This window comes from Thermobia domestica, chromosome 9 (assembly GCF_964235325.1).
Source record: "Thermobia domestica chromosome 9, izTheDome1.hap1.1, whole genome shotgun sequence".
NCBI lineage: Eukaryota > Metazoa > Arthropoda > Insecta > Zygentoma > Lepismatidae > Thermobia > Thermobia domestica.
The window spans coordinates 82589206-82604240 of record NC_137462.1 but is presented as its reverse complement, the minus strand read 5'-3'; the positions used below and the strand labels follow the sequence as shown (position 1 = coordinate 82604240).

Sequence of the window (15035 nt, the reverse complement as noted above, 5' to 3'; positions counted from 1 at the left end):
GCAATGAAATAGAGTTTTGATGGAGTTCTTAGTATCACTCGTCAAGTTCTATAAATTTCTGTTCGTAGAAATTTTAAATCTTTATTTATAACAATTTAAATTAACAATTTATGGGCCACTGCCGAACCGAATGTGAACAAGGTGATATAACTCTTTTATTTTTTAATGAAATAGAGTTCTGATTAGAGTTGTAACTTGCACTCGTCAAGTTCTATATAGTTCTGTTTTTACAATCTTTATTTATAAAAATTTAAATTAACAATTTATGGACCACTTGCGATCCGAATGTCAACAAGGTAATAGAACTCTTTTATTTCTCAATGAAATTGAGCTCTGATGAGTGTTCTGAGTAGCGCTCGACAAGTTATATAATGTTGAGTAGCGCTCGACAAGTTATATAATGTTCTGTTCGTGGAATGGTTAAATCTGTTTATAACAATTTAAATTAACAATTTATGAGCAATCGCAAACCGACTGTGAACAAGGTGATAGATCTTTTTATTTCGCCTTGAAATAGAGTTCTGATGAGAGTTCTAATTAACGCTCGTCAAGTTGTTTAAAGTTCTGTTCGTAGAATGGTTATATTGTTATTTATAAGAATTTAAATCAACAATTTATGGGCCGCTCGCAAGCTGACTGTGAACAAGATGATAGAACTCTTTTGTATCCTAATAAAATGGAGTTTTGGTCAGAATTCTTAATAATACTCGTCAAGTTCTTTGAAGTTCTGTTCGTAGAATGTTTAAATATTTATTTATAACAATTTAAATCAACTTTTTATGTTCTATTCACGAACCGACTGTGAACAAGGTGATAGAACTCTTTTATTTCGTATTGAAATAGAATTCTAATGAGAGTTTTGGTTAGCACTTGTCGATTTCTATATTGTTTTGGGTATCATTGGTTGAATTTTACTAGGCACGTGTTTTATATTTGTGAATGGGTTTGCATCGATTGCATGTGTAGTCAGTAGATAATGAAGAAACATTTATTTCCCGTTTACTCCCTTATTTTGCGAGAACTCTTCTAAATTTTCATGAGGAACTATAGAACTCTTCGAGTGCTACTTAGAATTCTAAAAAATTAGACATTTTAAGATTTTCGGTTTTGCGTGAAGTTAGCAACGAAACTTTAAAATTTTTATTTACCCATAACTATTGGTCTAACCTAGCAGGAACTCTAGAACTCTTCGAGTGCTACTCAGAACTCTAAAAAAATATAGGCATTTTGAGATTTTCGGTTTTGCGTGAAATTTGCACCGAAATTTAAAATCGCTATAAAATCTTAATTTACACAGAACTATTTGGGTAATCTAGCAGGAACTCTAGAACTCTTTGAGTGCTACTCAGAACTCTAAAAATATATAGATTTTTTAAAGTTTTGGTTGCTAACTTCATTGGGGTGGAGGTCAGGGATGACATTGTGCTACAATGAGTAAGTGTACAGAGTTCAGTGACTTTGATCGTGGCGTTATAGTGGGATGCCACCGTAGTGGGAAATCTGTTCGTCAAATTGCTTACATGCTACAGAGGCCGCAATCCACTGTAGGGGATGTAATTATGAAGTGGAAGGCAATGAAACGACCGACAAACGAAGTGGCAGGCCGAGAATGCTTACTGAACGCAGCCAAAGAACACTCAAACGTGCAGTGAAACAAAATCGTAAGTTCCCGTTGGTAGATGTCACACAGGAGTGTGACGAGCGTTAGTTCTAACAGCAGAACTCTTCATCTCGAGTTAAGAAACCTAGGATGGTTTCAGGTCGTGCAGCCGCACACAAGCTGAATATCAGTCCCCAAAATACGAAGCGTCGATTGCAATGGTGCAAAGCTCCATATTGGACATGTAGAAACGTGTTCTGTAGAGTGACGAATTTCGGTATACAATCTGGCAGTTCGATGGACGGGTCTGGGTGTGGCGGATGTCCGGCGAGCGCTTCTGCAATGACTGCATTGTGCCGACTGTGAAGTTTGGTAGTGGCAGCGTCAGAGTGTTGGGGTGTTTTTCATGGTTTGGACTGGGTCCCTTAGTTCGTGTTGTGGGAAACATGGACTCTAAGAAATATCAAGACATGCCGGACAGTGCTGCTCTCCCAACTCTATGGCAATATTTCGAGGAGGGCCCATTTCTCTTCCAGCAGGATAACTGCCCCAGTCACACATTGAGACTTATACAGCCATGGTTTGACGAAATGGGCATTCAAAAATCCCAGAGCCCTGATCTCAATCCCATTGAGGCACTTTGGGAAGAGTTGGAACGCAATTTACGTAGTCAGCCAAGACGACCATCTTCCCTACAAGAACTCACTTCACCTCTGATGGATACCTGGACATCCATTCCTATTGCCACATATCAAAAACTGGTGGAAAGTCTTCTTAGATGTGTGCAGGCTGTCATAGATGCAAAAAGGGGACCAACACCCTATTAATATCTGCCTCAGGACTCTCCGACTTCTTATCACTGGGTGTTCAGATACTTTCGGCAAGATAGGGTATCTCTTTAATTTTAACAAAGCTGTGTATTTAAGATAACAATTAACTTGCATTTGTGATTTATTGAGTGTGCTTCAAATTGCATTTTTAGGGATGTATATTATACTACAACGCAATTCATACCACTATTCGTAATTTCTTTGCAGGTGATTTGGTTTGTGAGATTGTAATAAACGTGGTTATAAACGTCACAATTTGGTCCTTACCATGATTCTATGCGTTATCAATGTGAGTATGACTACTGTAGAGTACAACAATGTAGTGTTTCTAGTATTTTCGACGAGGGACAAGGTTGTGTCGTATAATAAATGGAAAAAGATTTTTAACAGTTCTAATAACACTGGTATACAAATAAATAAATAAATAAAGTTTATGTTATAAGAATAAAATAAACTATTTCTGGAAGATAATTTGGCCCTGAATCCAGATCAAATTGCAAAATTTCTCCATCGGCCTCAGTTTTCATGTGAAAGTAGTTTTTTGCATGCCTATGGCTAGGTTGAGGATTTAGGAGTTAGATTTCTGGGCTTTCGGCATCTAAGACCAATTAGCCCATCACGATGACGTCCCTCCGCGAGCATACAATCCGGGGAAGAGGAAGGAAGAGAGGATTGGGGAAGAAAGAAAGCGGCCTGGGACCTATAAGTCAGGTACCACCCCGGCATTTACCTGGTGTGAATGGTGAATACCCAGGAAAACCTCATTCAGGGTAGCTGGTCTGAAAAGGCGTGTTACAATTTTCGACCGAGTGACCCCACCGTGAGTCGAACCCGGGACCGCTCGCACCGAAGGCAGGAGCGTTAGTGACTACGCTACGCGGGGCCACTGCATGCCTATGGCAGTTTACGTATTATATGTATTTGCCATAAAGACATGGTCTCGCAACAATAGTCTCTTACATAAAGTTTTAAAAAATCGCTATTAGCACACAAAGGAATAAAAGGAATGAGCATCATAGAAGTAAGTAAAAATTAAGAAACTTACTTAAAATGTTTTCTATTGTGCTGCCAGAATGTCTTGAGCCGTGGCAAAAATGCGAACTAACGCTCACACCCTCACACACCCACGCGTTGAGCCAATAAGAGTTCAGCTGTTGCTAAGCTAGAGAAAGCGAGTAGAATTCCTTCAGCCGATAGCAGCGCTTGCAACGAAAGACTAGGGATCAAGTCAATGTAGCATATCTATACCCGATTTCCTGCGAAACTTTTCCTCAGGAAAGTCCCGTCGTAAGGTACAGCAATAATCAGATAACATTGCTTTACTCCACTTCCCTTGATAACGCTTTTCCATTTGAGACATATCCGATGAAAGCATTCACCATGTTCGTCACTAATGGCACCAAGGTTATCCGGGAAGAAGTTCAAATGGTCGTTCAAGAAATGCAGTTTAAATGACATGTTACATCCTATACGGTGATATGATCTTATCAGTTCATGTACAATATTACCATAATTCTCTGCCTTATGGTTGCCTAAAAAGTTATTGCACACAGAAAGGACAGCCATACCATTTTCTCAACATCACTCGAGAAGTTAACATAATTCTCATCATTCATTAATTCCCCAATTCGCGGTTCTACAAACGTTCCTTCCCTTATTTTAGCATCACGGATCTTTGGTAACTTCTGTCACAAGCAGTGGTAAAACTGGATCTGTAAAATAGATGGACGCATGACGTCACGCCGCCCCTCTTACCCATCTTTGTCCATTGTAGTATTTTAGCAAGTGCGGGACGCCACATATATTTTTGGAAGTGGGGTAACGACGCCCCCCTCACTTTTACCCCAGGTCGCAAGTACATGAATACACGTGATGTTTGGTCCATACCTTCACAAAGTGTTTGTTAAGTCCAAATTTAATGTGCAATGGAGGTAAATACACATTTTTAGGGTCAACAAGAGGAGTGTCAGCCACATTCTTATTTCCAGGCAGCAGTTCATTGCGAGCAGACCATTTTTTTCCACAATAGTGATTTTTCTTTCCCTGCTGTCCCATTCGCATAGAAAGCAGCAGTACTTTGTGTACCCCGGCTGCATGTCAAGCAGAATAGAAATTACCTTGAGATATTCACAGATATTCCATTTGTATTTGTCATATTAGATAAGAGTGAGAAGCAGTTTAAAAGTCTCATGCATCTCCTAAAGATTAACTGCGTGAGGAATCGGAACAGAAGGAAATTTGTTCCCGTTGTGGAGAGGAATTGCTTTCAGACTCAATTACTAGAATCTATGAACATACGTCACTCATTTACACTGTATGCATGTCCAAGAGTCTTCATAACGGATTCGATATTGTTACAAAAAAAAAAAAAAAAAAAAAAAACCGTCACATTCTGTCGACAAATAATTCAGAAAAAACAGCATGGCAGTCACGAAACACACTCACTTTTGCATCCGGAGAAAGAAGATTCCATCCTTTCAATCGCAAAGCTAAAAGCTCAGATTGCTGCTTTAGACAAATTTGGATCGCGAACAAGCTTGTAGGAATCATCTTATGTCAAAATGTGTGGGGTATTTGATTCACAGGACTATTCAAATGTTGGGTCGGCATGAGTGGATCCCCATCTTCTGAACCTTCTTTGTGTTCGTTACCAGGTGCTTCGTGACTTATCATCACATTTTCTGGAGTCACTGGTACCGGTAATCCCTTACTGTGGCATACAGGTCTCATAGCAAATGGTAAATTCGGGTATTGCACATTCTTCTATGTTTTCGACGTGATTCCAGCTATGTTTGTTAGAAAAAAAATAACAGTCTGTTCTGTCATCCTTTCGTTCCCGTTAAATCATGGGAAAAGCGAACGGCATAGGCTTATGTCGTGAACCTTTTGCCCACCCTGTCAGGAGTCTAACACATGTCAAGTAGTATATATGGGGGCCCATTTCTTGTCTTCGACGGCAATCTTACACCCGAAATAAAGTTCGTAGCTCTTCTTTACGAGCGGGGTCAATTGTTGTTTTTGGGACTTGAGAGTCGCCTCTCTACAGATATAACAAAAATAATTTGCACTATTGACACAAGTACGAGGAATTTTCTTCTGAATGACCACAACACTCAAATTTCACTAATCTAGAACAACGTGTAACCAATTCCCACTCCCACGCTATCAGAACTCACAATGCTGCGACACAGGTGGCAAGGATCACAAAGCAATCCTATGTGATTGAATATGACTCATCGGCAATGTTGCCAAACGTCACTCATTTCCTAGTGTATGTTCCTGGACCTCAGGGGCATGCATCAGGTTCCTTGCACTTTTCTCGATTTTATCTCACTTTCTCTCAACTTTATTTCAATCAATAAATCTTCAAGTTACTTAAATTCAGCCATGGCATATGCAGCGTTCTTTTTCCTTTTTTTAACCGATTTTCAAGGATTTCAATAGCATGTCACAAGAAAACTGACCCCGATAGACAAAAACTGATTTCATTTTCGAATTTAGCACCCTCGACTTAGCTTAGAACGTTATTCAGATTCCTTGTGCCAAAAACTTTGTTGACCAGTGTAATTAGGCCCGTATTTATATATTGTGCGTCCCTGTGCTCTAAATAATTTGCCGCCCGCCTCGCCCGCACAAACTTATGTCTCAAACAAGGAAACAAGTCGTGATTTTGCAAACATATCAGCTCTTGTTGAATAGCAATTTAGGCATTAGGCCTACAAGTTACAAAAGTCACAACGTAATTTTAAATGGCCTAATTCTCTCAATGGTGATTATGGTATAGTGATAGATAAACCATAATAGATAGAAATATGAAATTTTAATATGTTCTAAAGCTCTCAGAGAAATGATCCAAATAACCTGTTCCAGGCCCCTAGGTCACACTTGAGTTGAGGTATGGCGTTGTAAAGTCCCCATAAGAATAACATGGCATTTTAAAAATCGAAAACAACCAATATTAGAGTTGAATTCATAGTTTCTGGGGTCACTGAGATGAATAGTGACAGTTTTAATCAAATTTAACTTCAAGGTCATACTCCAGGGAGGGGGCGAGATATTAAAAGTAATCGAAAACGACAGATATTAGTGTTGAATTCATAGTTATCGAGATCGCTGAGTTCAATGGTGTTCAAGTTCAGTTTTCATGATGTTCAAGTTCATCCACACCCCATAGGGTGGGAGTGGAAGAGGATGACTTTTCAAAAATAAGCAGATAAGCTAGCTAATTAGTAGCTACTGTAATTACAGCGAACTAAACACATTAACATATTTTCTCGCGTTTGCACGGGACTCAGTGGGTTGCTAGTTTTAAATATTTATTGTAAATCTTTAAAAAATCGAAAATTTTGCTGCCCGCTAAATTCTGCCGCCCTGTGCTCGAGCACAGAATAGCACTTACCTAAATACGGGCCTGAGGGTAATATATCTAAATATCAGAATATTTGCACACGATTCTATTTACGCGAAGATAAAAGACCTTAGTGAATTATATTTGGAAAAGCAACATGGGGAGTCGTACATAAACGGAGCGAATGAGGGATTGATTTTTTTGTGTGTGTGTGTCTGTGTATGTGTGTGTGTGGATGGGTGTGGGTGTGGGTGTGTGGGTGTGTAATATAGTGTTTCTATTTTGATGCTCTCCTGCTGTCCATAATCTACATTCTCTTTCTTTCCTCTTTTGCTTTCCCACCATTCGTTCCAATGCGTTTTTCCGTAAGCTTTTTTCAGACAATGACTCAACAAACACATTAGTCATTTTTTTAAATTGTTTATTAATTCTCCTCAGGTATATCTATGAAGCAAATACAAATACGTACGTTAAAAACCTTTTTCAGTGTAAGAAAACAGTAATTAATTGAAGCAAAAGAGTGAACATTTTAATATTCAAATAAACATAGGATATATATGTAATGTTTGCAATACGTTTCAATGAAAATTCATAAAATAAAGTTTACATTCTAGGTAGTGCTATGTAATAATTATTGCACAAAATATATTCAAATAAACCTAACATTATATTTTTACAAATGTAAAACATTTTTCTCAATTTAAAATAGTAAACGCTGTGTTATTTTTTACCACTGAATGACAATAAATTATTTTTTGATTTCCATTGTTTATAAGCAAGTTTTATTCTGATCGGAAGCTTAGAAGAAAAAAGTCCTGTTGAAAATATTGATTTTGTGATTACTCTAAAGTAGAGCCTAACAGTGGAATATTACTTTGTTTCTTTAGAAATAAAATAAAAGCAAACCTAATAATATTTATAACCAAAGAAATATGTATTTATATAATGAGCAATCAGTAACACTGTTGCCACACTTGGTACAATTGTACCAAATTCAGCCCTTTTTGTCATTCATCGGCCCGTTGGTACCACGCTGGCATTTTCAGCCCCTTTTGCGAAAAAGTTGGTACAATTCTACCCAATTCAGCACCATAGATACCACTGTGACTTAAAATTATTAATAATGTGTTGTGATCTCTTTCAGGAAAGGTTCTAGGACGCTGGACTAGTTTTACATTTCTTTTTACAAATGTCAGTTTACTTACCTTATATTCTTCTTACAGTCTATTAGCCTCCTTCGGTCTTGAAATAAGCGAGAATACGGTGTAATAATTTATATTTTAATGTTTTATTATAACGTATTGTTTACACACGAACTCGGAGATGATTGTATGTATACGAGATGATTGAATGACGTATTGCTTGTTTTATTTATTTTTCTTATATGACCATAATACTGTTTTGGTTTATTGTTCACTTTGAAATAGAGGCATTTTTGGTTTCTCTACATTACATACCGAAGATAATAACTGTTTTCCCTTTTAATTTGCGGCCTCTGTTATACTTCCAACGTACGAAAAAAAAATCATCTACTTCCACGGTTGTTCGGAGTCGTCCTATTTGGACGTTTTTAAAAAGAGCACTTTCTTGATTTGGACTCTTGGAAGAGTGGAGGGGGGAAGAATGTTCTAGAACTTTACCTCTTTTAGCTTCATGTTATTGAGCCATGTATTACACTGGTATAAAATAATGAATTCAGCCCTTTTTGTTTCAATTTGGTACTATTTTTCAGCCCACTCCAGACCTAGAACTGTGGCAACACTGATCAGTAACTAAAGATTGATTCTACGGTTTCCAATATTCGCAAATTGATCCACTACCCCAGATGGATCCTGTAAAAGTGTTCTACTTAACTCACTTTCAATTGATACGAGAGCAAGATTAGAAAGTCTTTTCGCTGACATTGTAGATCTCAAATATTGCTTTACGCGCTTCATAACAGAGAAACTGTGTTCAGCAGATGACACAGGAAGTGTTAAGATAATCCTTATAAACGTCAACAATTCAGGAAAAGACAATTCCATAGTTTGTAGCTGAACGAAAAACTCCATGACACCTACGCTTTTCAGTTTACTGTCGTTAGCAAACACACTCTTAGCCAAATTTAGTTCCGATTTTAATTTGGTAATATCCTGGAAAAAGTCCTTGTACGTACTTCTCCGCGAAGATCTGAATGAAAGATGGATTAAGGAAGGAACCACTTCTAGGATTACATGCCTCTATAGCATCACACACAAAATCATTTTCAGTAAATAAGTGCTTCAGTTCACTGGTCATATTATCAAGCACTTGAAACAAGACCCTTTTATATTCTTCAGCTAAAGGTGTAGATTGGTCTTTTCTTACGTTAGAAATCGACGCTGTGACTACATAATCATCCAATTTCTTTGATGTAATTTGAATTCTTAAGCTAACATCAACTTGAAGATCGAAAGATCTGAATAGCTCCCATGTTTTCTTCCAAATGATAGAAAAATAATCATCATTACATTTATCTTGAAACGAACGAATCAGTCCATTAACTAATCGTTTTGCGCTGCCGAAGTCCACTTTTTTTTTTTCTGTAATGTCAACGAAGTACCATTTGTAAGGACCAAAATATCGTTAAGTATTTGTAGCACAAACATCACTTATCTTGTCGCGTAATAGCTACCCGCGCCATTGTTGCCACTACCGAGCGATTTCGTGAAATATCTGTTTTATGTTTTGCACTCAGCATAGATGTTACAGTCCCGTGACATTCAGTGATTGTAAAACTTTTCCATTTAATTATTGATGTTTTGTGACACACACTTTCAGCATGTCTTTGAAGTTTTTCACCAATTTTCTTCCAATTTGAAAAGCCAACTTTCACAAAAGTGGGTTCTGCATTACCAGAGGTCGTTGGGAAATGGCGGCAAGGAAAACAGAATACTGCGTCTCCCTGTTCCGAATATTCTATAAACTTATATTTATCGCATCAGCTACTGTTAAAACTTCTTACCTTATTACTTATTGTAGTTTGCTTGTAAATGGTCCTTCGAGGCTGAGAAGTCCATCATACACTGACCGACTCAAGTCATATATAACTGGAACGGGACTGTCTTCATTCACACTATTTGTTTGATCACTGCACACAAATTCTGGTAATAGTTCATGTTGTTCATTCCCATCCAACACCACTCCACTTGCATCACTTGAAACTGATACATACTTCTCTGAATTTGAAATATTTGAATTAGGATCATCACTGACAGTCTCTGAAGCAAGTTTGGATCGTTTACAGTCAGGAGACTCACAATTGTTCGAAAAAGGAGATGAAACTAAGTTTTCTGTAATTGCACGCTTTTTCGCAAAATACAGGGTTCATTATGAAAGTAATGAGCATTGCTTTAGAAAAACTGTTTTATTGTTCCGATTGTTACAAATCTTTAAAATTCCTCAAAATACGCTCCTTCTGCATCGATACACTTCTGGAGACGTGTTTTCCACGCCTGGAAAGCATCTTTAAAGTCCTCGGCTGGAATGGCTTTTAAAAATCTTGTAACATGGGCTTGAATGTTCTGCACGGAGTCCCAATGTTTTCCTTTGAGGTGTCTCTTCAAACGGGGAAACAAAATAAAGTCACTAGGAGCCAGGTCAGGACTATAGGGGGTGAGGGACCACTGGGGTTCTGCTCCGGGCCAGGAAGTCGACGACGGTGAAGGCTGTGTGACTTGGTGCATTGTCGTGGTGGAGTTTCATTGAGTCTTTGAAGTCACTTCGAACGCGGGCGTCCCTGCGTTTCAATCTCTTGAGCACTTCTAGATAAAATTCTGCGTTGACAGGTTGTCCTGGTGGCACAAACTCGAAATGGATGATTCCTCGAACGTCGAAGAAGACAATGAGCATGGTTTTGATTCGGGATTTGCTTATGCTCGCCTTTTTGGAGCAGGGAGAGGATGAGGTGTGCCACTCCGCACTCTGCCTTTTGGATTCTGGATCGTATTCGATCATCCAGGATTCGTCTCCAGTTACGACCGAGTCTAAAAAGTCAGGATCACTTTCACACAATGCCAACAACTCCTTGCAGCGCAAAACTCGAAGTTCCTTTTGTTCGTTCGTCAACACCTTCGGCACAAGCTTCGCACAGACCTTTCGCATTTGCAGGTCCTCGGTCACTATCCCATGTACCACAAATGTTGACATGTTTAGGGTGTCCACGATTTGTTGAATGCTCACACGCCGGTCTGAGCGCAATACTTCACGCAAACGGTTAACGTTGTCGTCGGTCCTGGTCGTTGTTGGGCGTCCAGAACGGGGCTCGTCGGTGACCTCCTCCCGACCCTCCTTGAACGACATGTGCCATTTTCTGACCTGGGATCTTGACAAACACTCCTGCTTGTAGGCCTCTTTCAGCATCTGGTAAGTTTCCGTAGCATTCTTACCCAACTTGACGCAAAATTTTATGACGTAGCGTTGTTCGAGCGAATCCTCCATCGCGCAGTGTTATAATTTGTAAAAACGTGCTTCACGCGGATCGACATCCACACACTGTCACTGCTCGCAGCAGACTGACTCCGGGCGCGTTTGGAAGAACATACCATCCACTACTTTTTCAGCGCCGGCAGCGCACGCTGCGGTGGATTGTTGAATCAGGGTAGCATCATGCTCATTACTTTCATAATGAACCCTATATTTAATTATTGTACTTTGTGATTTAGACATTTCACCAAAGCATTACGAGCACACACTGTCATCACCCGCAAAGACACACAGCAAAGGGAAAACTGATTATTACACTAAGAAGTAGAATTTAAATCAGCGAATGACAGTGTTGTTTTCATTTTTTTAAATTGGTAATTTCTTTCAAGGCGGTATAAGGTCTCAAAGAGCAAAGCCCCATTGTTGATGTGTTTTTGAATACTATATTTTTCTCTCTTGTTATACACGGTGTAAATTTCTGCTGGCAAACAGCACAGTACAAATGCAAATCAAATTTCATAAAAACGAAAGAACAAAGTGAATATTCAAGGTGGAATTTAGCAGAGGGAAGGGGAAACTTCCTCCTTGCTTACTTTTTATCCCTCTCACTTATAAGATTTTTTGTATCTGGGGGGGCAGGATAATGGAGGGAACATTGTTTTATAATGAAAGTCTATTTTACATCTATTATTTTTGTAGTGCCCTAACCATCAGGCTACAGAGAAGCTCATCGGTACATGGAATTCATGGAATTTACAGACGGCAACTTATAGTTAGCTGCCATATTTACACTGGATAAAATGACTTGATTGGATTTTACACTACATAAAACGGCATTAAGAGTCCCTCCCTCTACACACACAGGAATCCATAAATACCACACTGGATATATTGGAATAATTTAACACCAGTTAAGACCTAAATAAGATGATTTTTAAAACACCAACTTCGATTTCTACTTTTTATTTGTAGGTCAGGCTAGAATTTCCTATATTATTTTTATGATAAGAAGTAAGTCGGACAACGATTAGCGTTCTGTCGTTTTCGGTATAAGCTACTAGTGGTATAATTTCGATATAACACCGCATTGTGTATAAGCAATAAATTAAATTTTCAGATGATGTGGTCTTCCCTTTAACGCAACGTTGTTGATAGTGAAGACTTCTACAATGTTTTAAAAAGAAGAAATACTGTTACATAACCAAAACACAACAAAATAACTACTTGAAACTTGTTCTAAGAACTACAAAATCATTTAATACTCAACAAAATACAGTTTCTAACATACTGACTCCTTCCCCCACCCCATGTTTATAGAAGAAACTTATCACTATACACTTCATTGCATGTTCAAGAATCGATAACATTATACTTCTTGCGAAATAAATATTAATTATCCTAAATATTGAAAGACAATTGAGGATATTAGTTTATCTTCACAGCAAAAAACTGGGAGCCCAGGCCCCCCCGGCCCCGGCCTAGAACCGCCACTGCATTCTTCTCCAGAATAACTGACAAGGGAACCTTCCGAAAATGATAGTTGCAGTGAAAGATATGGCCTATGGCAATTGAAAGTGCTGTAACAGAGATGAGCATTCCCAAAAAATTAGCTGCCCATAGCAATAGGTTCAAGAAATATAAGGGGTGGAAGTTCGGGAAACAGCAAGGTTGGACAAGGGGAAAAAGTGCAAAGTCTACAAAAAAAAAAGAGGGGGGGCCACGGCAAAATACAATGCTGGCAAGTGATGTATAGAAAGAGATTTGCCACAATAGGGAACAAATGGAGGCCACCAGTAGGGTTAACAGTGTTGCCAACTGCAATGAAAAGTACATGTTTTGCAAAGAGCACTATATGAATTGAGTGTAATATTCAGTGTCATGTAGAACATAAGATATGACGTGTATAATCAGTGGTACAATCTAACGAAAGAAAATAGAAAAACAGAAGTACGAAAAATACGGAAAAGACGAAGTTGGCCATAATGCGCCACATTTGATCACGAGCTGTGCATATTAGAATGAACAAAACAAGAAGCACCAACTATGCAGGAAACCGACGTACCTAGAGTCGAAAAGAAAAACGAGTTCCAAAGTTGGCAGCACTGGCCATGAACATCCAGACAAGTCTAATATAGTTAGGCCACTCGCTTCACAGAAAGAAAATTCCGGCAACAGGCATCACTCGGAATGCATCAATGCTAGAGTGATTGAGGCAATACCAAGTCGGGGAACATGAAATGGTTGGGTTGAGCCAACAACCTATAATAGAAGTAAACATTATGTCATGGTTGGGTCGTATGTGGGAATATACAGGGTGTCCCACCAAACTTTGTGACCTGAAAGATTTGAGAAACGAACAAAAATGTGACAGATCCAGTTGTGCATGAATGTACCAATGTCAGTGGATGATAAAAGTCTGTGAGAAGCAAGTGCCTCCAGGATCCCCATCATAGGGCCCCAGGAGCCAACTTCAAACTTTCAAATGGCAACAGGGACCGAGTGGTACCTCTCTCGATAGATCATGGAATTTTCAACAACACATATAGGAAACTTTGCTATATGAACCATGTTTTTCAAAATGGCCGCCACAAATATATGTTGTGTCTTAACATGGCATCGAACATTGTGATCTCAAATTGCTGCGAAGCGAAAAGAGATGTTGCAAATCCAATTGCACAGGAATGTACTCATGTCGAGGGCCAAGAAAACTTTGTAAGAAGCAAGTTCCCAGGGTCCCCATCATAAGACTCGAGGGGTCAACCGCAACATTTCAAATGGGAAGAGGGGCGGATGATATTTCTCTGGATAGATACAACACCGCCTATAAGAAACATTTGCCATATGAAGCACGGGTTTCAAAATGGCCGCCAAAAATGCACGTTGTTCTTGTCACCCAGCAGATATTTTTGGCGGCCATTTTGAAATCCCATATAGTAAATATTTCTGATATGCGTTGTTGCATATTCCAAGATTTATCGAAAGAAATATAACTCGACCGATGGTTCTATTTGAAAGTTTGAAGTTGGCCCCTGGGATCCTATGATAGGGGACTTGGGGGCACTTGCGTCTCACAGAAGTTTCTCGCCCGTTGACATGGGTACATTCCTGCACAACTGGATGTGTCACATTTTTTTTCGCTTTGAAACTATTTCAGTCGCAGAGTTAGGTGGGGCACTCTGGATACATCATATAGGCGGTGATAGTACTGCAGACAGCAACACACAGCAGATTAAACCTTTGATTATGTTTGCTTTCTACTGGTGTGGATATGTGATAGAAAGACCACCAAGGGTTCCGACACCTCTAGAGTACTGTTTCGAGACATTCACAGGCGATCATTGTACCATGTATGACGGATTGGCAGTATTCCGCTGTGCTCACTGCAAATGTATCTTCTGTTTGGATCATTGTCTCATCGAACAATTGCACGTACAATATGGATGAGCATGTACAAATGATGCGAAGGCTAATGCCTCTTGCCGGAATTTTCTTTTGTGAAGCGAGTGGCCTAACTATATTAGAATTGTCTGGATTTCCATGGCCAGTGCTGCCAACTTTGGAACTCGTTTTTCTTTTCGACTCTAGGTACGTCGGTTTCCTGCATAGTTGGTGCTTCTTGTTTTGTTCATTCTAATATGCACAGCTCGTGATCAAATGTGGCGCATTATGGCCAACTTCGTCTTTTCCGTATTTTTCGTACTTCTGTTTTTCTATTTTCTTTCGTTAGATTGTACCACTGATTATACACGTCATATCTTATGTTCTACATGACACTGAATATTACACTCAATTCATATAGTGCTCTTTGCAAAAC

The 15035-nt window shown here is 39.0% G+C and overlaps 1 long non-coding RNA gene across 1 annotated transcript in view; it reads left to right on the top strand.

Annotated features, from left to right (window-relative positions):
* LOC145694034 (uncharacterized) overlaps nucleotides 1-15035 on the top strand; it is a 71955-nt gene that overhangs the window by 26578 nt on the left and 30342 nt on the right. Inside the window, exon 2 of the long non-coding RNA XR_014132895.1 lies at nucleotides 2638-2719. This is a non-coding gene — a long non-coding RNA (uncharacterized LOC145694034). The remainder of the gene's footprint in view (nucleotides 1-2637; nucleotides 2720-15035) is intronic.